Source organism: Lepisma saccharinum, chromosome 7, assembly GCF_977018435.1.
Source record: "Lepisma saccharinum chromosome 7, izLepSacc3.1, whole genome shotgun sequence".
NCBI lineage: Eukaryota > Metazoa > Arthropoda > Insecta > Zygentoma > Lepismatidae > Lepisma > Lepisma saccharinum.
Window position 1 is genome coordinate 52,438,080 of NC_139235.1, and position 24,567 is coordinate 52,462,646.

Genomic DNA, 24,567 nt, shown 5'->3' on the forward strand with positions numbered 1-24,567 from the left:
GGTTTTATTTTAGATTCTTTCGGAGGGGTACCCCCTACAGAATTAATTCATTATTTAAAACATGTTAAGATTTAATACAACGACGAACGTCTTCAAGATTTCGATCAAATTATATGTGGTCATGTTTGCAGTACGATGCTTAGAATATTAAATAGAATATACAGGGTGTTTCTAAAGGTCGTTTACAACGCTTGGGAGGTGATTCCTCTCACGAAAACAAGCAAAAAGTGTGAGTTCCATTTTTACGACTGAGGCTTCGTTTCCGAGATAGGAGCCTCAGAAAAGGTGACAAAGTGAACGTCACACCTAACTGGGACGAATACTATCACAGATAGAGAGGCGGTTCCAAGGGAATCATAAAGGAATCATATGTGCTCAGTCCGGAAGTCACTATGAAAAGTTCACTGCACGCATGCGCAATGGAGTCCTCAAAGGAATTGGGGATTTCCAGCTAGAACAATGCATGGAAAGGGTATGTAACGCAGCAAGAGGGACCGTGACAATAGAAATGCGTTAAAGACAACACATCCCGACCTCAAACATCAAAACATGAGCACGGAATACAAAATCCGAAAAGTTGAGCACGGTTGCATACCCTAGTTACACGCGGGGAATAAGCGGATCATGTCATGTGGCATACGAGAGACACATTACTCCACCAGGAGGAGGGAAAGAAAAACACATTATCATATGATTGCGACAACGTGTATTTTTACACGCCACAACTACGTAATATCCCCTCCCCCCCACACACAACAAACAACAAATGCTACAATGTCTTACGCACAGACAGTGCGTGTTACTGTACACCAACTGAAGATGTCACTTTCACCACACAAAGGGGATGGGGAGCAATACCAAGAGTGTTCTCACTGGGATTTGCCGAGGGCGATAATCACAGACGGTTTTCAAAATGTCTGCCGTTCACTTCTACGCAGAGATGACAGCGATGAATCAAGGATTGTCGAGTACGAGCAAACAATCCAGGTGTATCTGCTACCGTCGCGGCGGCGACGTTGATACAAACAACGAGGTCCTCAGCTGATGTGACAGGTGCGTCGTATACGAGGGTTTTCATTTCTCCCCAGAATAAAAAATTGAGAGGGTTGAGATCTGGCGACCTCGGTGGCCAAGGCTCATCCCTACCAATGAACCTATTACGATACACGTCATGCAGTAAATGTAGTACATTACGATCAAAATGAGCTGGTGCCCCATCGTGTTGGTACCACATTTCTTGCCGCAGTGCCAAAGGTACGGTCTCCATCAGTTCAGACAGAACTTCACTAAGAAATGCATGATACGTGCGACCATTCAGGCGAACAGGGGAGAATGTATGGTCCAATTAAATGATCATGTACTATTCCTGCAACACATATTCACTGAAAACCTGTGCTGGTGATGGGCCAAAAAAGTGCATGTGGGTTGTTAAAGTCCCAGACATGACTGTTTCTACTATTGAAGACATCCATCCTGGTGAAAATGGCTTCATCTGTCTACAATACCTTTGCCCAGAAGTGAGGGGTTTATGTCCAGCTGATGCAACAACCATTGGCAAAACTCCATACGAGGGCGAAAGTCACGAGGTAACAGTTCTTGTACTTTCTGCAGTTTAAAAGAGTGCATTCCTTCCTCTGACAACACTCGCCTAACATTCACATGAGACGTGTTTCGTGTCCGAGCGAGCACGCGCGTACAGGTGCCAGGATGTTCTGCGACCGCTGTTAAAACATCTCCTGCAAAATGATATGTGCGTACACTTCCGGGTCTTCCAACTTCTTGCCGCGGTGGTAACACTGACGCTGTTTCACGCAGTCGACTCTTCACTACCTGAAAGAAGGCGTGAGACGGAAAACGTCTATGTGCAAAGCGTTCTCCATAAAGACGCCTTGCCTCACGGCTATTACCACGTGCCTCCCCATACATGAGATGTATGTCTGCTAGCTGCTGGGTGGTATACGCAGCCATCTGTGTAATAAGAAGCTGGAACTGCAAAGTATCGTTCGTGTTTAACACTGGCACACTGCACAAATTGGCCGTATCACCGTACGAACACCACAGACCAATTGTTGCGATACTTGACTTGCCCACTCCACCACGTCGACTTCATTCAATACAACATACTAGTACTCTTCAATGCGTATGACAACCTAGAGCGAACTGCTGATCATATCCCAGAACCTGCAACACGACTTGGACGACTGCCAGAGAGAACCAACCCTTCGAGCTCCTCTCGCGGGTACAGCAGTCATGAAGGTCAAACGTAGACTACGAGAGCCAGACTTGCCTGCGCAGCGCTTCCAAAACTGGTCTCTTTTACGTCACAGTGATCGCGTGCGAACACTTTTGGTATTGCTCGCCACCCTCTTTGTGTGGTGAAAGTGACATCTTCAGTTGGTGTACAGTAACACGCACTGTCTGTGCGTAAGACATTGTAGCATTTGTTGTTTGTTGTGTGTGTGTGTGGGGAGGGGATATAACGTAGTTGTCGCGTGTAAAAATACACGTTGTCGCAATCATCTGATAATGTGTTTTTCTTTCCCTCCTCCTGGTGGAGTAATGTGTCTCTCGTATGCCACATGACATGATCCGCTTATTCCTCGCGTGTAACTAGGGTATGCAACCGTGCTCAACTTTTCGGATTTTGTGTTCCGTGCTCATGTTTTGATGTTTGAGGTCGGGATGTGTTGTCTTTAACGCATTTCTCATTGTCACGGTCCCTCTTGCTGCGTTACATACCCTTTCCATGCATTGTTCTTGCTGGAAATCCCCAATTCCTTTGAGGACTCCATTGCGCATGCGTGCAGTGAACTTTTCATAGTGACTTCCGGACTGAGCACATACGATTCCTTTATGATTCCCTTGGAACCGCCTCTCTATCTGTGATAGTATTCGTCCCAGTTAGGTGTGACGTTCACTTTGTCACCTTTTCCGAGGCTCCTATCTCGGAAACGAAGCCTCAGTCGTAAAAATGGAACTCACACTTTTTGCTTGTTTTCGTGAGAGGAATCACCTCCCAAGCGTTGTAAACGACCTTTAGAAACACCCTGTATAACATCAAATTACAAGATTTTCAAAAAGCAGTGCGGAATATTAAATATGGGGAATTTTTCATCTCTCCAGCGAGACTTCGGTCTTGAAACTACATCTCCACGATGATATTATCTATCCAAAATCCATAGCTCTGAGAGCCTTCTACAGCATGTATCTGATGCCAAATGTAACTACCTACAACAATTCTATATTTGTAGGTAATGAAAAAATTATTATTTCTCCTGGACAATATAATTTATCTACTTTAAAATCTGAACTTCCTAACACTGTATTGATATCTCAAAACTCTGTAACACACAGAGTAGAGATCGTATCCACCAAATAAACAGTAGACCTTTCTAGCATGGGCGAACTTCTAGGTTTCCCCAACAATAGCAAATTAGAAGCAGGTATTAGGCACATAGGTACATTTATACCAAAATTCCTAGCTATAGAAACATTGAATATTCACTGCAACATTGCCAAAAAAATTATTATCAAAGCTGAAGAAAATTCAGTTGGTAGCACAAAGAGACAGGTACCATTGCTACATTTCAGCCAAATTCAGAATTTATGGAACCTATCATCTATTCCCCAATCCCACCAGTCTATTTCTCTGTTTCTCTTGAGAAAGTGAATTACATAGAGATAACAATTACAAATGAGAAAAACGAGATCATCTATTTTGCCGGTGCTAATACCACTGCAATAATAGAAATTAATATTTAAAATAAATAAATAAATACCAATGGAAAATATCGAGAGTTATGAGTTGCAGTCATTTCCTCCAAACAGGAGGACATTTGCTAACCTCAATGAACCGAATAAAGATATTCAATTTGACATTACAATTGGGGACGGTTTTATTCATTCACATAGATCAGATTTGTATATAAAATTTGACATCGTCAAGAAAAGTAATGGTGAAGAATATCCAGCTACTGCTAATGTAAAACTTATAGATAATTTTGTTCCATTTTTATTCTCACAAATTGAAATCAGAAAGCATGGTACAGTCATAGACAGAATTGATTATCCTGAAATTACATCCACTACAGTGGGGACATTAAAATTATCCAAATCAGAGAATGTATATTAAAAAGTTGGTGGGTTCGAGGCTGGAACAAAAATTCAAGCAAAAAGTCTCACAGTATTGTTCCCCATGAGATTGCTATTTGGCTTTTTCTCTGATTATAAAGAAATTATGTGGAAAGGTGGTTTAAATATCATATTTCGCAGATCACCCAATGATCATAATTCGATAATGAGATACAAATCTTTGAATCCAGATGGAACAGCCAATGATGCTAGTTTACCCGAAGCTGCAAAATGTGTGATTCAGTCTATGGAGTTACGCATGCCTATAGTTGAATATGAATCGAATTATGCTCTCAAATACAAAGCCAACATTTTGAAAAATCCGCAAATTCCGATACAATTTTATACATATCAATTCATACAGAGGTCAGAGGAGGGTAAATTTTTTGAATTCGATATTACTAATCAGTTTCAAACTCTACAATACGATATGCCAGAGTTGTAGCTGTATTGTTTCAGACAGGGAGAGACGACAATCAGGAAAAAGATAGCAACCAGTTTGATAATTGTAAAATTAAAAATTGCATATCTGAAGAATGGTCGAAATGAGGTATTCCCACGTGAAAATTACAATTTAAACATTGCAGATCAAGATTATTTGAAATTATATGAAGCGTTTAGTACATTTAAAAGCGTAACTGAAGGAAATATCGATATGTATTGTAATCCAGACGAGTTTATAATTCACAGACCAATGTTTTTAATCAATGCATCAAAAAGAAAATTGGTAGTTATTAATGATCGAACAAATATTAAGTTAATATGTAGGTTTCATGAAACTTTACCTGAAAATACCATATGCAATGCAATTTTAATTGTAGAGAAATCATATATATACAGGGTGATTCTAAAGGTATAGTACAAACGAAAACCACAGATACCTCCCATGAAATAGAGACGAAAGTTCCCCTTCCACTTTGCCGAGAGATGCCTCCGTGAGGAGCTAGACAACGCCGAAAACGTGTGAAAATGAACTTTACACCTCTGTACAACCAGTACCAGTGAAGATAGAAAGGCGGAACAAACGAAGTCAAAAGGAACACCAAAGTCGCCCATCCGAAAAACACTAGGCGGCAGCTGCGTAACGCATGCGCATGGGGTTCCACAAAGGAAATAGGAGTGTCCCGCAAGACAAGTGAAGGGAAAGGGTAGCGATCGACAACGGTAGGGACAAAAGAAGCAATGAAGCATCAAGTAACAATTGCACAGCGGGAAAAAAACACATGCAGCGCGTGGGGAGTCCCCAAACACAGTGGGGAGACACCGCAGCAAGAACAAAGCACGGTTCAACAAAAGAGAAAGAGGACCGGACGGGGAATGGTACCTGTCAAGGAGACAACAAATGCAGGACGAGGGATTCCCCGTAGCAGCACCGAGGGGATGTCACACAGAGGTCGTGCGCCAGCAGGACAAACACAGCAACTACGGGCACAGGAGGTTTATTGCCACGCAAAGGTGCAATTACAGATAGGAATAGTACGTAGTACGTAGTCGTACCCCGGACTGACGTTGTTACAAAAGTTGCTCAAATTGACGACCACCACATTCAATGCAGGCATTGCAGCGTCGCAGGAAATTATGGTGAACCCTATCAAAAATCCCTGGCATGGTACACACCTCGGCCGATGCTGCAAGTATCCGCGCTACCAATGTTTCGTTGTCAGGCACCGGGGTCTAATAGACGAGTGTTTTCACATGGCCCCACAAGAAGAAATCCATTGGTGTGAGGTCAGGCGAACGGGCGGGCCAGGGGACGGGGCCCTCTCTGCCGATCCAGCGCTGTGGGTAGGTATGGTGCAAAAGGGTTCGCACTGTGCCATCAAAATGTGCAGGCGCTCCATCCAATTGAAACCACATACGATGTCGCACGTTGAGGGGTACATCTTCATCTCATTTTGGCTCATTGGACTCTCATTTGGATTACTTGTATCATCGAACTCTCATTAGTCTCTGATTACACTTTACTCTACAACACATTACAACTACTGAACTACGACGACGGAACACGGAGTTACGGCTCCCTAGCATGCAGCGAGTCGCGCGGGATCGCTCGGTTTGGTGAGCCAAGAGTCGCAGGATAGAACCTTGGCATCAGTCACAATTCGGTCTGTAAGAAGCATCTGGACAAGAACTTCACTCACCTACCAGGTATGAACAAGCGTGAATAACCTTTAACTCAACTTTCCATATCTCTTCCCTCTTAATCGGAGCAGGTTCAGCTAACAGATACATTTAAGCTCTACCTAAAATGTATTATTGAAACATCCCTGTGACCTCAGATCCCAGGTAAGACGGGATTACAACAATATATATGTGGACTGCTTTTCCATAAGTTTTTACTAATTTTAGTCCAAAGCTACATGCTTCATGCTTAGCTATATTTGTTGTACAGGATACATTCGAATCTGGGATACATGTTGCCATTGGTTTCTGTATTGTTTCATAATCAGCATAGATTACAAATAGATGTTGTACTAATGAATTATAATTAGAAAATTTTATATTTTTGGATGGAAATTTGTAAGTTACATGAGGATAAAGATAACATTTTTCAACATGTTCCTCTAATTGCTGTTCGCATGATTTGTTACCCCTTCCATAAAATATTGACAGGCATCTATCACATATAGTAATTTTATAATGAACTGATATTATTTGTTTTCTTACCAATTTTGGGAGATCTGTATGAGACAACAGTGTTTCTTGTTTCCCTTTTTAACATATAATAATCTTATAATATGTGCACCATATGGTTGTGAATGGTGTTTAAGTATATTAATATCATGATTTTCAATATAACAATAAACATGCACAGCTGTCCATTGATTATTATATTGTTTATATTGTTTTTCAAATTGCTCGATAGCTGAGATGTGTACTGGATATTTTATTCCTGACATGGCTTTTTAAAATTTTGTTTCAAAATTTTTGTATTGGGAGACACGGTATTTATGATTTTTATCTGGATGAAAATATGGTACGATGCACCAGAGAAAACATTTATTATCATTATTTTTAATATTCAATACAGCTTTTTTTCTTTCAATCTGTTCAGGCAGTTTAATATAACTAGATCCACCCCCAAGGGGGTATATTTTGCTATTTTCAATTCAAGTTTATGGTTTGTCTCACAAAGTGACCAACCTGAACTTCTCCCTTGGAACTCTTGTTGTTTTAACTTGAGTTCTTCACAAATTCTATCATAAATATCATCTAATTTAAGAATGTCATAATTGTGTAAAATTAACACATGGATAGGATGAAAATATTTTTTTTCATTACGAGGATTTTTATACATTGATGATAAAATAAAATATATTTTGAGGGAAAATTCTGTAAGTTTTTTACAGATTTCATTTTTAATTTTGGATTTAAGATTAGCTAGAAAATTTGGAATATCTAATGCTTCATTATTTTATATCTGTTGTATCATATACAACATGATGCAAAATTTCTTGTTTTTGGTTAAATTTAATTTGTTTGTTATTCATTTTATTTTTTATAATTAGGTTTTATATATATAATTTTTTAGGTTAATATATTTAATTAAAAATAATTATGAATTTATATTATTAAAAATCCGTAGGAAAATAGAAAATTTTATAAAAAATATACTATACACCAATAAATATTTACTTTTTATATGTTTCTGCTCAAAAACTATATAATTTTAGGTAATTAATTATTAACAAACCTCTTCTTACAACCTCTAATTCACAAATAATAATTTAAGATAGCAAACCTCTATTTATAAGCTCAATTTACTAATCGGGAAATTCCCCTTAGCCAACCAATCAGCACAAGTCACATGACATTCCCCGAGCCAGTATTATTGATGTGGCATTCTTAACAGGTCAATGTCTTAATGTTCACACGCACCCGTAAGTGCATCAATCTCTACACACACACGCACACACTCAGGAATGTTTGGAATGCAAAGAATTCTCGTGACAAAACTATTGATTTGTCTGAGTAAAAAAAAAACACTAGGTTACATGAGATTTCTTTCCAACATTTCTGTTAATATTTAATTTGCTTAGAAAAATCTGCAATAGAAAAAGGATTTTGAAATTCAACCCTATTCAAAACAAATAAATAACATTTTTTAATAAAATTAGTTATTTATTTACACTTAGAATTTTAAAAAAGTGAAATTTTAAAAATAAGGGGAATTATCTAAATCTTGCGATTTGAATCTATAAAAATTGAATGTTGAACTCTTGCGTGAAGCAAATTTTCACTTTTTTACACTTAGAAAAACAGCTACATTTTTATTTTTGATTAAATTACACTTGAAGAGATCACTATAAAATGGTTAGATTTTGGGGGGTGGCCCAGAAAGTATCGTTTACTCTACTAACACCTACCTGATGTGATATTTAAAAAAGTGGATCAAGTTAAAATCCTAGGAGTGTTTTTTACAAATGACACTACAAAAAGCATAAAACTTAGCTATGATAAATATATATAAGAATATTAATTATACCATACACAAATTTATACAACGACCCTTCACTTTATGTACGCGAGTTAAAATAGCAAATGTATATATTTTATCAAAATTGTGGTATGAAGCCCAAATTTGGCCATGTGATAATCGTAACTTAGCACGAATAAAGAAAAGTTTAAACCTGTTCCTTTGGGCAGGAAACGTTTTCCGAGTGAATCAACAGACACTTAGCTCACAAAAACAGCAAGAAGGAATGAGTATCATGGGTGTTGGTAAAAAAACAAAAGCTTTGATTAATCATCGGTATTTTTCAATGATTCAATCTAAAGAAAATGTCCAGGATATTCAAGGATATACATATATAAGAGATATTCCATTAGAAGCACCAGTGAATGAGATAAAAATTCCCACTTCACAAAAAGTATATCAAGAAGCTATAATGAATATGTATATGGACTTATAAAGAAAACAGACTATAATCAGCTAACAGTGAAAGATTTGTATAATCAATACCTTACAAACAGGAAACAATATAAGGGACTATTACCGCAGTGAATATGGAAAAATTTTACCAAGTAAAAAAAAAAAAGTTATATGCAAACTATATTCAACATACACTGTATGACTCAACAATATAATGTAATATTGGTGAATGTAACTACAAATGAAGTATGGTTATACCCTAATAAAAAGTAGTAGTATGTAATAGAGTTATATTGTAAATAAAAAAAAAGTCGGTAATGCGTCTGACTACCATGCTCAAGGTCCCGGGTTCGATCCCCGGCCGGTTCAAATCCGGGAACTTTTCTAACGTTGGAAGCGGCCCCGGCGTACACCCAGCGTCGAATGACATGGGTACCTGGGGAAAACCCTGGGGGGTAAATGCAGTCAGGGCGTGATGCTGATCACATCCCCCCACCCATGACCGGATGAGAGAAGTGTGGGGCGTTACCCCACACCCCCTATACGCCTTCATGGCGTGGTGCTAAGCACAGGGGAGCACTTTACTTTTTTTTTTACATAATACGGGAGCAGGGAGCAAGGCCCGTAGCAACAAATTAATGGTTATATCTCTTGCAATAAAATTAATAACGTCTTTTAAACAAAAATTTATTCAGAATGAAATTAATAAAGGATATTCACATGCAAGGAGTATTCTGTGTACATTCAGATAAACAGGTTTCAGCGAAACGTAATTCGCTCCGTACTAAGGAACCTCAGGATTTGTATCTACAGCGCCCGCGTAAGAAACACAAAGCAAAGCGTTGTGAGGCCAAGCAGTGGCTGCCCAGGATTTCCGGAAGGGGAGGGGGTTACGTATACATTTTTTAGTAGTCAGCCTTCATTTTGCCATCTTTTCATGCCTTAGACGTTCTTTTTTAAAGAAATACCGGACCAAAAAGGAGGATTATAACGCCCACTAACCCTTTCCCCTTGCGCACGCCACTGAGGCCAAGGTCACAAAATAACCAATATACAATCTGGATTCTGGGGCAAGAAGAATTCACTAAACACAATTATGCTTATTACGAAATTACGCTACATGCCAAGGTATAATTTCCAAATACATTGTTACAGTCGTGAGTGTTTGAAACCAGGCGGCTAGCATTTAATGTTATGGGATTATTCATGACCGTCGAAACACGATGGAGACTTTTTGCAATGAGCGTTCTTAATTTAAGTCCCCACTTATTGGAAACCTTTGACTTGGTAAGTTTGTAAGTACTGTAAATACTTCTTACAACATCAATTATCAATATTCATTCGTATTTTGCTAGGATAATACTGTCAAGTGACGCTAGTGGCAAACCTAGCGCGCGCCCCTGGAAGTTATGCCAGAACGTTCGTATGCTGTGTTGGGTTGCATATATACAGGATAGATTTTCAGCGCTTATAGCGCAGAAACTATGCACTATCGAGGTAAAGTTTACTAGGAAAAGTTGCTTGTTTTTATGATTTCCCCCTTATACTCGGTACGTATGATTCGATTGAAAATGCCCTAGAACCTAGAATCCGACTCGAAGAAATATATGGAGCATACAGGGTGATTGCGGAAGGAACGTACTTTGATTTCATGGTGAAACCAAATCCTCGATGGGCACAGGTTGGGCACCGCGGGACATTAAGTTTTTCATTATTCCCTCGAATACGTTATTTTGTGACATTTCAGTTCGGTGCTACTTCCCTAGAAGCAACAATATCGTTCGAAGAAATATTTTGACTATACAGGGTGATAAACAAATGATGTGCTTACGACACCCTAGATTATCAGATCTTCGCGGGCCACAGTTTGGACATGAGGGAATTTTAAAATTTCCCCCTTATACTCGGTGCGTACTATTACATTTAAAATGCCCTAGAACGTAGAATCCGATTCGAAGAAATATATGAAGCATACAGGGTGATTGCCGAAGGAACGTACTTTGATTTCATGGTGAAACCAAATCCTCGCGGGCCACAGATTGGGCACCGCGGGACATTTAAGTTATTCATTATTCCCACGTATACGTTATTTTGTGACATTTCAATTCGGTGCTAGTTCCCTAGAAGCAAGAATATCGTTCGAAGAAATATTTTGACTATACAGGGTGATAAACAAATGATGTGCTTACGACACCCAAGATTATCAGATCTTCGCGGGCCACAGTTTGGACATGAGGGAATTTTAAAATTTCCCCCTTATACTCGGTACATAGGATTCCATTGAAAATGCCCTAGAACCTAGAATACGATTCGAAGAAATATATGGAGCATACAGGGTGATTGGCGAAGGAACGTACTTTGATTTCAAGGTGAAACGATATCCTCGCGGAACACAGGTTGGGTACCGCGGGACAATAAGTTTTTCATTATTCCTTCGTATTCGTTATTATGCGACATTTCAATTCGGTGCTAGTTCCCTAGAGGCAAGAATAACGTTCGAAGAAATATTTTGACTATACAGGGTGATAAACAAAGGATGTGCTTACGACACCCTAGATTATCAGATCTTCGGGGTCACAGTTTGGACATGAGGGAATTTTAAAATTTCCCCCTTATACTCGGTACGTACGATTACATTGAAAATGCCCTAGAACCTAGAATCGGATTCGAAGAAATATATGGAGCATACAGGGTTTTTGGGGAAGGAACCTACTTTGATTTCTTTGGGAAACCAAATCCTCGCGGGCCACAGGTTGGACACCGCGGGACATTAAGTTTTTCATTATTCCCTCGTATACGTTATTTTGTAACATTTCAATTCGGTGGGAGTACTCTAGATGCTAGAATATAGTAGGAAGAATGATGTTGAGTATGCAGGCTTATAGAAAAATGTTGTAGTTATGAAATCCTAGGTTTTTTTTTGCGGTGTTTTTTTTTCAATTTACCCATTACAATTGCATTTGTATCCGTACGTGCATACATTTTTGTAATATCGGTGACTTTCGTGTATTCCCCCCCCCCCACCCGAAAACAAATATAAATTCATAAACTGCTATTTGCATAATTTTCCGGCTCTCTTGAATTGGATGGCTTTTTTGTACACTCCTGGCAACCCTGAGCTACCATCTATATCCTTTGCTTCAGCTGCGTTCAGGTCGCTTACTTTTCGTTTCAATTCGGTGCTAACTTCACGGACGTCGACTTTTCGTTATTATAAGCAGTCGAGAAATGCCAAATGGTCGTTTTAAAATGAAGTGTGTGAAAATTATCGGAAATTGTTCGGGAAATTTCTATCACTTCCCGACTACTCCGGAAATGGCTAATTTTTCACATCCCGAATGCAGGGAATATCGGGATTTAAAAAATTCCCGTCCCGACCCAAAAAAATCTTCCCCTCACACCCCTAATGACAGCGAAGATGCCAAAAAGAAGAGAACTGGAACGTTGGAGATCTTCCACCTCGCAAAAATCTGCAACAAGAAATACCCACGATACCGGTAGATATTGGAATGTGCAATTGCTCATTAATATTCGTGCTGCCCCCTACACACCCCTAATGGCAGCGAAGACGCTGCAAAGAGATCTGGCAACGTTGTACATCTTCCGCCGCGCGAAATGCATGGATCTCGCGCATGCGTATTAATACAACCCAATTGTGCAGGATTACCTAGCATTGTTATGTATCAACATTTTCTCCCGGATTTAATTAGTAAACATGTTTAGGAACCAACGACCAAAAATTGGTGAGTGTATCACCATGAAATCGGGATGTAATAGATCGGACATGAGCCCGTTTTCTTTTCTTGGGGCCAAAAATTCAATTTTTGTGGGTCTCTTAATTGCAATTGAAATTATAAATTATTTCCTTGTTATGCATAATGAGAAACACCGACGATTTTTTCGAGAGAGAGACTGAATCACACAACCTCAACTAAGAATGTTGAAAGAGTATTTTTCGTATCTTTCCAGTTGCCAGTTGCTCAAGTTCCTTTTGGGTAAAAATTTACTATCCTTCGGACACCTCTATTTTTTTGGTTTCGTCAATTTTTGACATTGATACTTACGTATTTGCTTCGCGGAACATTCCTGAAGGTGTATTAACGTTGTTTTGATGAAATTAATTCCAATTTTTCACATTACCAGAACGTCTTTCTGGTAGGTGTTTTCCCTTGCCTGAGACACAATATCGCGAGTACACCTTCCTACATAATTGCGCGTCCGGCTTCTCTTTTGCCAAATTTTTGACATTCAAACTTACGTATCTGCTTCGCGGAACATTCCTGAACGTGTATTGACGTTGGTTTGATGAAAGTAAGAGCAATATTTCACCTTACGACTACTTCTTCCTCCTACCTTTCCGTTTGCCTCACACACAACATGGCGCGCACACCTTCGTAAATAATAACGCGTAGGAATGACGCATCGGCCTTGTTTTTTCTCGATTTTCAATTGTTATACAGTGTTTCAACCTTCGGAACCCAAGAAAAGCCCGTCGACAAACTTAATCAAATCTATTTCTTTTTAACTTTATTTTTCGCGTTCTGACACCAAATTTTAACTATGTATCCCAACCTAATCAACTAACCTATCCACGCACCAATGGTTTGTGGGGCTAGCGCCAATGGTTTGTGGGGCTAGCGCCAATGGTTCGTGGGGCTATCTTTTTCACTATTGAAACCTTTGCGTGGCCTACTAACCTATCCACGCACCAATGGTTCGTGGGGCTAGCGCCAATGGTTCGTGGGGCTAGCGCCAATGGTTCGTTGGGCTAGCGCCAATGGTTCGTGGGGCTATCTTTTTCACTATTGAAACCTTTGCGTGGCCTACTAACCTATCCACGCGCCAATGGTTTGTGGGGCTAGCGCCAATGGTTCGTGGGGCTATCTTTTTAACTATTGAAACCTTTGCGTGGCCTACTAACCTATCCACGCGCCAATGGTTCGTGGGGCTAGCGCCAATGGTTCGTGGGGCTATCTTTTTAACTATTGAAACCCTTGCGTGGCCTACTAACCTATCCACGTGCCAATGGTTCGTGGGGCTAGCGCCAATGGTTCGTGGGGCTATCTTTTTCACTATTGAAACTTTTGCGTGGCCTACTAACCTATCCACGCGCCAATGGTTTGTGGGGCTAGCGCCAATGGTTTGTGGGGCTAGCGCCAATGGTTCGTGGGGCTATCTTTTTAACTATTGAAACCTTTGCGTGGCCTACTAACCTATCCACACGCCAATGGTTTGTGGGGCTAGCGCCAATGGTTCGTGGGGCTATCTTTTTCACTATTGAAACCTTTGCGTGGCCTACTAACCTATCCACGCGCCAATGGTTTGTGGGGCTAGCGCCAATGGTTCGTGGGGCTATCTTTTTAACTATTGAAACCTTTGCGTGGCCCTACTAACCTATCCACGTGCCAATGGTTTGTCCACACCCGGCACAAACTTTACAACACACCCACCACACGTCATTCTCCAAACCCTCGATCCACAGTTCTAACTCTCGTCGCAAACGCAGGGAGTTCGAAACACTGGATATCAGCAAAACACAATCACGACACGTCATGATAGTCACGACGGTGTATGAAGGTGATGGCGTATGAAGGTGTACGAACTTCATGGTATACGCAGATGTACGCGCCAAACGCTATCTCCGTCGGAGAATTAATTTTCAACGAACAACATGAATTTCAGCTATGAAACATTGCAACATCACACAAAACACCTTCCCGATGTTCGACAATGCTACAGGAACTTATTACGGTAAGTAGTCTCTTCTGTACAAATAAATAAATGTGTCCGAAGGATAGTAAACTAGTACCGCAATTTTTACATGGTTTGATTTCGATTTACTTCTGCTAACACATATTGCAGAGTTTTAGCGATTGCTTAGATTTTGTTCAGTATGTGCCTTTGTAGTTAGGTAGGCCAGGTTTGGTTCTCTTAGCATTAAAATAAAGTCTCTGAATGTCTAAATGCGTTCTTCTAAGCTTTCGATTTAGTTATTCATCAATTCCCACTAGTCTACAATACTTACAGTCGGTTGTCAAGGAAAGTGCGTTCTCCATGGAAAGCAAACATTCTTCCGTAAGATCATTTTTAAGTTAATTTTTTTGGTACCAGTTCGTTGTATCGAAGACACATTAAAATCCGTCCGATATTTTGTGTTTCACATGGTTCGTACTTACCAATTGTGTATTGTGGAACATAATTCAAGATGCCATTATGCTTTTTACATGAAAACAACCACAATTTTTCACATAGAGAGTGGTTTCTGTTATTCCTTTTTTCGCTTCCCTAACACACAATATGGCGGGCACAAGTTAACTACTGTTGTAGGTATGCAGTGTTTCCAACCTTCTTCACTGAAAAATACCTACTATCGTGTTCGTCACGTGTGCAAATTGTACATTATGCAAGGGTAGCTGATGGATAGCCCCACGAACCATTTCCGATAAGGTTTGGTTAGGTTAGGCAAGCATAGTTAAAAAGGGGGTTGGAAACACTGACAGGGCCGTTATGTCATCACATCCGCTTCACGTAGGGGAAGCAAATGAAAGCCATGGCAATTGTGGGTCGGTGAGATATTTCTTTTGAAGAGTTCATGATTTCCCGGTCAAATAGATTCCACAATGAAAGAAACTACCTTGACAACGTTGGAAACCTCGGAGAAACTCATTTCCGTAAGTAGTTTATTCTGTAAAAATGAAGAAATGTGTCTCCGATATACCGAACTGTTACCATTTTTTCAATATAAATAACTTTTTTCGAACTCCAAACAGTACTCATTACGTTAAAAAAGGTTCAAGTTTTGCGTGACAATGATTGCCAAAATTCTACAATAATTAGTCTTTCTGTTAGGAGAATTTGAAAAAATCATAAAACAATCTGAACCGTTACCGCCAGTAAGGTTAAAATGCAGAAGACATCCTTGTGTTTTCACTTTCTAGCGATGTGATTCATTATAGTTAAGCAACATCAAACAACATTTTTCATTTCCACTGTTCTTTTGAGTAACATACACTGAATCATTAGGTATGTAATTCATAAATTACTCGGAAAAGAATTAGTTTGTAGCCATTCTTAATAAATTCAAGTACCATACAAATTTGTTAAATGATGTGTCAAATTCATTATTTATTATGTTATTCTGACAAGCATGTTTGACAGCCATATTTAATCAAAAACAGACTACTATACACAGTGTGGTATACAGTAGCCAGTAACTGTGCAGAGACATGTTCTGTTTCAAATGTGATAAGCAGTATACCATAGTAAAATGTAAATTCAAGTTTTAAAAAATATTTCAAACATATAAATGTCACTAATGTGTTAGGAATTGAAATTTTATATTTTATTAATTACTCAGTGTTTAACATCGTCAACTAATTCCTTGTGTTTTCATTTCTATACTTGTTCTCATGGACATAAAACTGGAGACAGGTGTTGCATGTAATGTGAATTTATGTGCAGTTGTAACAGTAATTGTGATCTTTTTTGATGAAGGAAGATACACTAACATGTTTGTAACTGTACAACAACACACTGTAGCTATTTTCCTATTTCAATTTGTAATATGTATATTGTACTGATTGCAAGAGATTGATCTTTTACTTTTACTGGCATCTTCATTCTAGGTGAAGGCAAAGCAACTTCGGCTCTACAATCTACATCTGGGTCAGACAAGAGATTTGCAAATTGCCAGTTTCATGGGAGTAGTTTATCTGTTATTTCACGTCATCGGGCAAAAATTGAGAATAGACTTAGAAATACATGAAAATCAGAAGCTTATTTTGGAAAATTTGAATCCAACATTGATATCCTCAAATCAGCCCTTGCCTGAAAATCTAAAGCTTCCTTGTCAAACAGAGGATGCCATTCAGAGGGTGGAAGAGTGGTTACTTTCTTCTCCTGAGCACATGAAGCAGAAATGTAAGTTCACATATTTCTGTGAGTGAAATCATTAATGTCAAACTTTTTTTTGTGTTAATCGAGCAGTTAACATTTTCAGCATAATTGACTGTAGCTCAAAGTGGTATGTTGTAATTTAAGAGAGATCAATTACATTCTAAACTCCATGTGCTTCTTTTACATCAATATAAGTTTCACTGAAAAAATCATGCAAATTGAAGTATTTCAGTTTTCATTAAAATTCCGATCTCCGGGAGACTCAAATTCGTTTATTTTGTTATTTTTCACATTCGTACTTAACTATTATGCATTGCTAAAGATTCTTTAAGGTGGGATTTCACTTTTTTGACGAAAATAATTTCAATTTTGCACATATCTAGTAATTATTGTTCGTTCCTTTTTCGCTTGCGTTACATACAATATGGTGGGCAAATCTTGACTAACGTTGTCTATCATCGGTTGGTATGCAGTGTTTCCAACCTTCCTAACCGAAAAATAACTACTTCCCTAGTTAAAAGAAGGTTTATCTTAGTTACGGTAGGTTAGGTTGACATAGTTTAAAAAGAAGGGTTACATTAGTTACGTTCCGTTAACTTTGTTAGGTTAACTTACTCAAAAATCATGCACATTAAGATGCAGATTTACATAGGTTATGTAACGTTAACATAGTTACAAATATGTGTGGTTGGAAACACTGACCGGAGGTTACGTCATGAAACGCTCACAACATCTGGTTTATGTAGTGGAAGGAAATAGAGGCAACAGCTTTTGTGCATCAGAGAGACAAACATTAATCTAGAAAAATACATGATTTACCAGCCAAATAAATTGAACGATGGAAGAAAACACTTCCATGACCTTTCAAAAGTGTACAGAAACTCAGTTCCGTTCTGTAAGATTGAAGAAATACGTTTCCCGGAGATTGGAATTTTACGATAAAATGTGTACCTTGTATCGCCCACAGTGCAGTCAGTGCTTCTTGATTGAATTAATGTTTTGTTGTAGGAATCATACATGAGTTTCATTGGAGGCAAAAACCTACAGCAAATTGAGTGAAGAATTCTGGATAAAATATTTTCTAATGCATTGGCAGCAAGTCATAACTGGACTGGAGAACACAACAAAATACCTCCGACATTTGAAATTATTGGAACTTGTACCAAGTAAGTTAGAAGGCTGTTCTTTTTTTCTTTTTTCAATTGGTAACTAAATTTGGCTGTAGGGCCATTACTTGTTGATGTAAAATCCAAGTAATGTACATGATGGAAAGTTTTAGAACATTTAGTATTAACAGTAAGCATTCTTTTACATAAGTCTTTTAAAATCCTCTAATAAGAGAAGAAACATTTTTATTTAAAAAAAACTTATTTATTGTTTAATTTTACCATTGTTTTTGGTATATATTATTTTTACTTCAGCTGTCTTATTTGCTTAATACGAAAAACTAATATTATTTCATATAACACTGAAGTATTCTGCTTTTACTAGAACTGTGTTCATAAGTGCAAACTCATTTCTCACAATTCAGCAAGCCTGGCTCAGTTAGTTGAGCTTTCACTTTATATTCAGAAGGTAGTGAGTTAGATCTCAGATGAGGCCAGGCTAGCCATGCAGTTTCTTCCCTGCAGTTTACATGACTCACACGAAATGAATATTGTGGCAAGTCTCTGTAATTCCTTTCTCATCCTTTCCCTACCATATAGTCATGGGCTTCCGGATGGGGTGCATGCCCCCCCCCCCCTTCCCGGAAAATGAAAGTCAACCAAAAATTATGTTTTTCACACATATAATTTCATTTTAGCCACAATAATATCTGTTAATTGTTGCATGAACACCATAAATTCAAATTTGAGCAATTTCTTTTAGGAAACAACACTATTTTTGGGGGAAAATGTGCCTTGTTTGCCCCCTCCCCTGGGAAAAAAATACCTTCCTTGCCCCTGCCTGGAAAAAATCCTGTGGATGTCCATGCATATAGTATAAGTAACTGTCTAGATGTGAAGGATTAATGTCACCCCACATGGATAATATGTCAATATTAGTTTCCTTTCATGGGACAGGGAATAAGTTTAATCCTCATACTAAAGATAGGTCCAAGTACACATATCATATGGTATGTTACATTTGAGTTCATCCATGGATCTAACAGTTTGAATTGTTTCTAGTTTCAGTTCGAAGGAATTCATGTACAACAAATGCATCAGATTATGAAATACAGTCAGTGATACAAAGCTGGTTCCGCTTTGTCAAAGATAGAGATGGCAGCCGGGAGCAACATAGAAAGGAAAAGGCAACTGCAGGAACATCAAGAAATAAGTAAACAAGTAAAGACTGGTGATGGTTTTTCAGCAAGATACGAGAGACAAGTCATTTCTAAAGCTGCAGAAATTATAATGAGTGAATTTCATGAAGTCCCTTCTGTTTCAGGATCTACAGACATAATTCAAAGTGGTTCTGTTGTTCAGACTACAAGTTCATTTGACTGTATCAAATCTATACTTTTGAATGAAAATGAGAATTGTATTGTGGGAACAACCTCACCTGATGATTGCTTCTTAATGAAAGATGGTGATGTTGTTGTAAACTCCATTGAAAAGGATTGTAGTAATGATGGTTTGTACATATAATTTAAATTGAACATTTTCATAAACAAATTGGTCATTTTCACTTCACCTCTTCCAAGCAGTAGATTGTTTACGTTTATGGTAAAAGAATGTAAGAACAGAGTTATTTTATCCTCAAGTTATTTACATAAAAAGTATATTCGTATATTCTTACAGCAGATTTCGCTGAGACATCAGCATTTCGATGTATTCCATTTTGTAATAATAAGCTATTCTATTGAAATGACATTGTGTTCTTTGACACCTGAATTGTCAACCTCTTGCACCTTTTTTCCTTCAATAAATACAATAGCATCTTGCTACTTTTTTTGTAATATATGAAGGTGATTGTCTTGAATAGTATATGTAAAATTTGTTTTGCTTATTGGCTCCGCTAAGAAATGTTTTACTTTTATAATGATAAATACATAAGTTTTTTTATCATTCCTTGTATTCTTCTCCAGTGTTTGAAAATGTCTTAATAATATAATGTTAATAAATTTTTATACATACAAGAAATGATGCAATTGTGTGTAAAATATTTATTAATATTATAAACAAACTTGCCGAAAGTATTAACATTGGCATGTTGGTTTTTGGTTTGAGTATTAATGGTTGGGAAGTTTTTCCACTGTATTACCCCAATGCTGGGAAATAGATTTGGTTGGAAGATTGTTGGCAAAGTTTTTCGATTGTAGTTGGGCCAACGTTGGGAAATTGATTTGGTTGGGAGATGGTTGGCAAAGTTTTTCCATTGTAGTTGGGCCAGCGTTGGGAAATAGTTGGTTGGGAGATTGATGGCAAGGCGGACATCGCCAACTGTTGGCACAAAAACTTTGTAACCATTTACCAACGTTGGCCCAACCTTTGTGTGCTACATGGGAAAATGCTTAATTGGCTGCGACAAATCATTATCGAATAACTCTTTATATTCGTGCCTAATCAATTTTATTAATCCTTGCACATCACAAGATACAATCAGATTTTCACATTTAACCATCTGTGATTTAATTAAAGTTTGCCCATGCACAATTTTCAATTTGTCAGCTGTTAACACAGGCGAAGCATTAGTCGTATCCTCGACTTAACCAAAGTTTGCCCTTGAACAAATTTCAACTTGTCAGATGTTAACATAGACGAAATATGAGTCGTGTGTTGATACACTTCCAACGAAGGCCTAAGTTGAGATAGATTAATGTGACAATCAGGCCAGGCCTCCCGCACTGGTGCAAAAATCCGAACAAGGTTAATTTCGGAATTCATTTGTTCGTGCATGAATTAACCAGCTACCAGTCGGCACCACCATCGATGTTAAATCCTAATTTTCTCATTAAAAATTTAGTTTATGTATCTATTAATCAATGATGATCACTTGTACGTGATTTTGTATTTTATTAAATGCCTTTCCCTTCTTAAACAAGTATAAGAAAAATCGTATTTTTAAAGTCAATACTTCTACATGACGTAACATCGCTCCATATGATCTCTCATGGACGTACACTAACTATTTTAATAAGGATGTAGAAGAACAAAAAATAAAAACAATGGCTTATTGTGCAGGTTTTTATTGTAAAAACTGTCAGAAGAGGAATCCAGAGCTGTCTTTTTTTCGTTTTCCATCATATCCTGAAAGGTTAGTTATTTTTGAATTCTGTTCGCTCTTTATGTAAAAATAATTTCTATAAAGTTAGTTTCCACGGAGAATAATTCCTAGCATGTCTTCGTATTCTGTATTTTCCTTCATTTAAGTAAAAGGCCATGTGTTAAAAAAAATGTCTGAAAGGGTAAAGGTTCGATTTTGTAACTTAATGCTATTTATAAGTTACACAGGAGGATAGGAAGCCAACGAGAATAGTAGGAATGACTTGAAGTTTGTTTGAAGTTCAGAAAAGCTAATTTGTGCATGTTATAATGCAGAAAGTTGCAAGTTATCGCGCTCCTATTCGCTTCTGCATGAAGTTTATTTCTTCTAGCATATAAAACTTTGTCAACATGTACAGGAGATGAAAAATAGCATGTAAATATTAAAGCGATGAAACGTAAGGTTCCTATCGTTCTATGATTTTTTTAAAAATTCTCTTAGCAGGAAGACTAATTATCTTAGAATTTTAGCAATCATTGTCACACGAAATTTGAACCTTTCTTAAAGTAATTAGCACTCTTTGGATTTTTTTTTAAAAAAAAATATTTATGTTGAAGAAACAACTTAAAAATTACCTTACGCAAGCTTGCACGCTTCCCAAGGACAATGTATTTTCCATTGACAGGGGACTGTAAGTATCGTAGACTAGTGGGAATGAATGTAGAAGTAAATTCGAACCTTAGTAGAATGAATTTAGGGTATTTATTTATAATGCTAAGAGAACCAAACCTGGCCTGCCTAACCTAACTACGAAAGCATACATTGAACCAAATCATAAGTAATCACTAGTTTTGGAAACGAAATGAGTGTAACTAACCTACATGTGCAATATATGCAAAATATGTTACAAACATCTACACATGTGTTACTGTAAAAACAATCCTTTCTCACTGGTGCCACGGGAGGAAGATTTTGTGTTTCAAATCGCATTTTAATCTATGTGCTTTAATCCAACCCTACAGAATTATGAATGTTACTCCTATTATTAATAATAATATAATAATATATTATGTTGATGGAATCATCTAATTATACCTGTAGTTAATATTATTGCTGTAATAGCTCTTGTTGCTGGTCATGGGCTTTGATCTACTAAATGGTATGGGTGATTTTGATTCGTTGACATATTTCCTGTCCTGGTATCTTCTTCAGAAATATGTTGTGTCATAACATTTTTCTTGAAATCACTCCCGGGAGTAGATTCCATGATCCATTCAATGAGAAAAATTGCGTTGTTAGCCAGTTGTAGGTTAGGTAGTAAGCTTCAGGGACTCTTTCTAAAAGATAATGTGGTAAAACTGTGCTTCATATGTTAGGAAGTTTAGTGCAATATCTATAATATTTTTTTATTTGCATTGCCACACACTGTATGGTGCCATAAGAATTAGTTACGATGAGAAATAATGTGAAAATTGAGTAAAAATAAATCAATTGAATGGTGACAAGCTCATAAGATTTTCCGCACTAGTTGAAGGAGCTATCGTAGAATGGACCCTTATACATTTGACACTACTTTATTCAACAGATACAGATAGTGATCTAATGCATATTCATTTTCAGTAACTTTTCTTTGTGTTGACACGCTTTGACCTTAGCTCACAAACAACTCTTGCATCATGGAATTTATCTTTTTTGAGTGACATAAAATGCAGAATGCTTTGTCTTGCATAGTTATATGTTTCTAAAATAATTTTTCATCTTTTATTTTTCTCGTAGAGCTGAGATATGGTTGGAGAAAATATGGCGAAAGGACTTGAGGCACAAAACATACAAAAGTTACAGAGTTTGTGGAGACAATTTTTCAGAGAAAATGTTTATGAATTCTAATAGAAATAAGTTAGTGCATGATGCATACTCAGAGTAGAACCAAGTAAGTATATTGCATTTCTTATGGAATAACATTGTCATCAGTTATGTGGCTCATGCATAAGAAATTGTATTTTCCCTTTTCTGCATTAAAAAAATATATGCTTTAGAGATCAATTTCGCTTAAAGTACATAACACCTAACAACACAATACATTGCTTGAGGATGTTAGAAACAAATGTATTTAATGTTTCACTAAATATTCCAAGCAGGGTGGATAAAAAATATATGATTTTCAGCTAAACAGTTCTGTAAAATATTTGAACAGTTTGATTAAAGGAAATAAAATGCACATATTTTTCTGTTTGAGACTGTACATATGTGAACCTACTATGGAAATGTTTGTTGAGTGTGTTAATGATGCTTTAATAATTTCAGTAACTTTTATTCCAGTGAAAGTCTGTAGACCTCAAAGAGATTATCATACCTTATGCAAAATATATTAATTACTTGTGATTCAATAAATATATATACCTGAATAACAATGTGTTTATTTTCCCTTACATTTGTTATTAGCAATAGAATATAATGTTTTACATTTCCACAATATGAGTACTAAATCATTAAGAGTAATGTACTTACTCTGAAACTATTCTCTTCTGGAGTATTTCAACATGTAAATTCATTCTTGGTGAAGTATAACATGTCACCATAGTGAGTGTCCGACCAAAAAACCTATCAGTATGACTATCAATGGTTTGTCTAATGGAATTTCATTAACAATATTATGATAATATTCAATACAGTGGAAATTAATTGATGTAGGGTTTTAAGGATTTCTTATAGTCTTTTACTCTATATTCCATATGTTTAATGCTAACAATATAATTTGTATATGTAATTGGAAGTAAGATGCTTGAAATAGATTTAGGGACTTGTAGGCATAATGACCATATTGGGCCATTCAATGTATGTGAGGAAGATTCCTCTTATCTAATATCCTTACTTGAGTTTGAACTGTTCTTTTAGGTCTACTTTATGCACAGAAAGGCTAATTGGGTTGAGCCTACAGTTTAAAGTGGGATCCGAAACACTGTGGATCTCCACCAGGTATCGAACCCATACCTGAGTTAAAAAATGGGTGTGAAGAGCCCCTTGAGAAAGGTTGAAAGTGAAATGTTATAAAGACTTGCAAAGGATATACACAAAACTACGAACTTCCTCAGAGACAGTATAAGAGCCCCGCTCTTCTCAAAAAGGTAATGACATTTATTAAAGTGCTGTCATTATCTCCCAATCTGGTCAATAATTTGTAAAATCAAAAGTTTGAGGAAAGTATAATCTACACATTAGGTAGGAATAAGCCAATCACTTAACATTTAGACATGACACATTGGATGGTCTAGCCCTTGCAGCAAATCATCATGAGTGAGACACCTATGTTCGATACGAAGCCAAGTTAAATTTACTTCTTGATGGAAGGGATGGTATGAGAAATGCACCAATGATCGACCTGATAGTGTGAAGTTGAAAGAATGATTATTTATTAATTCTTTATGTTCACTTTCTTTTAGACTGACTAGAAACATGTGTGACATTATTTAGAAGCTGAT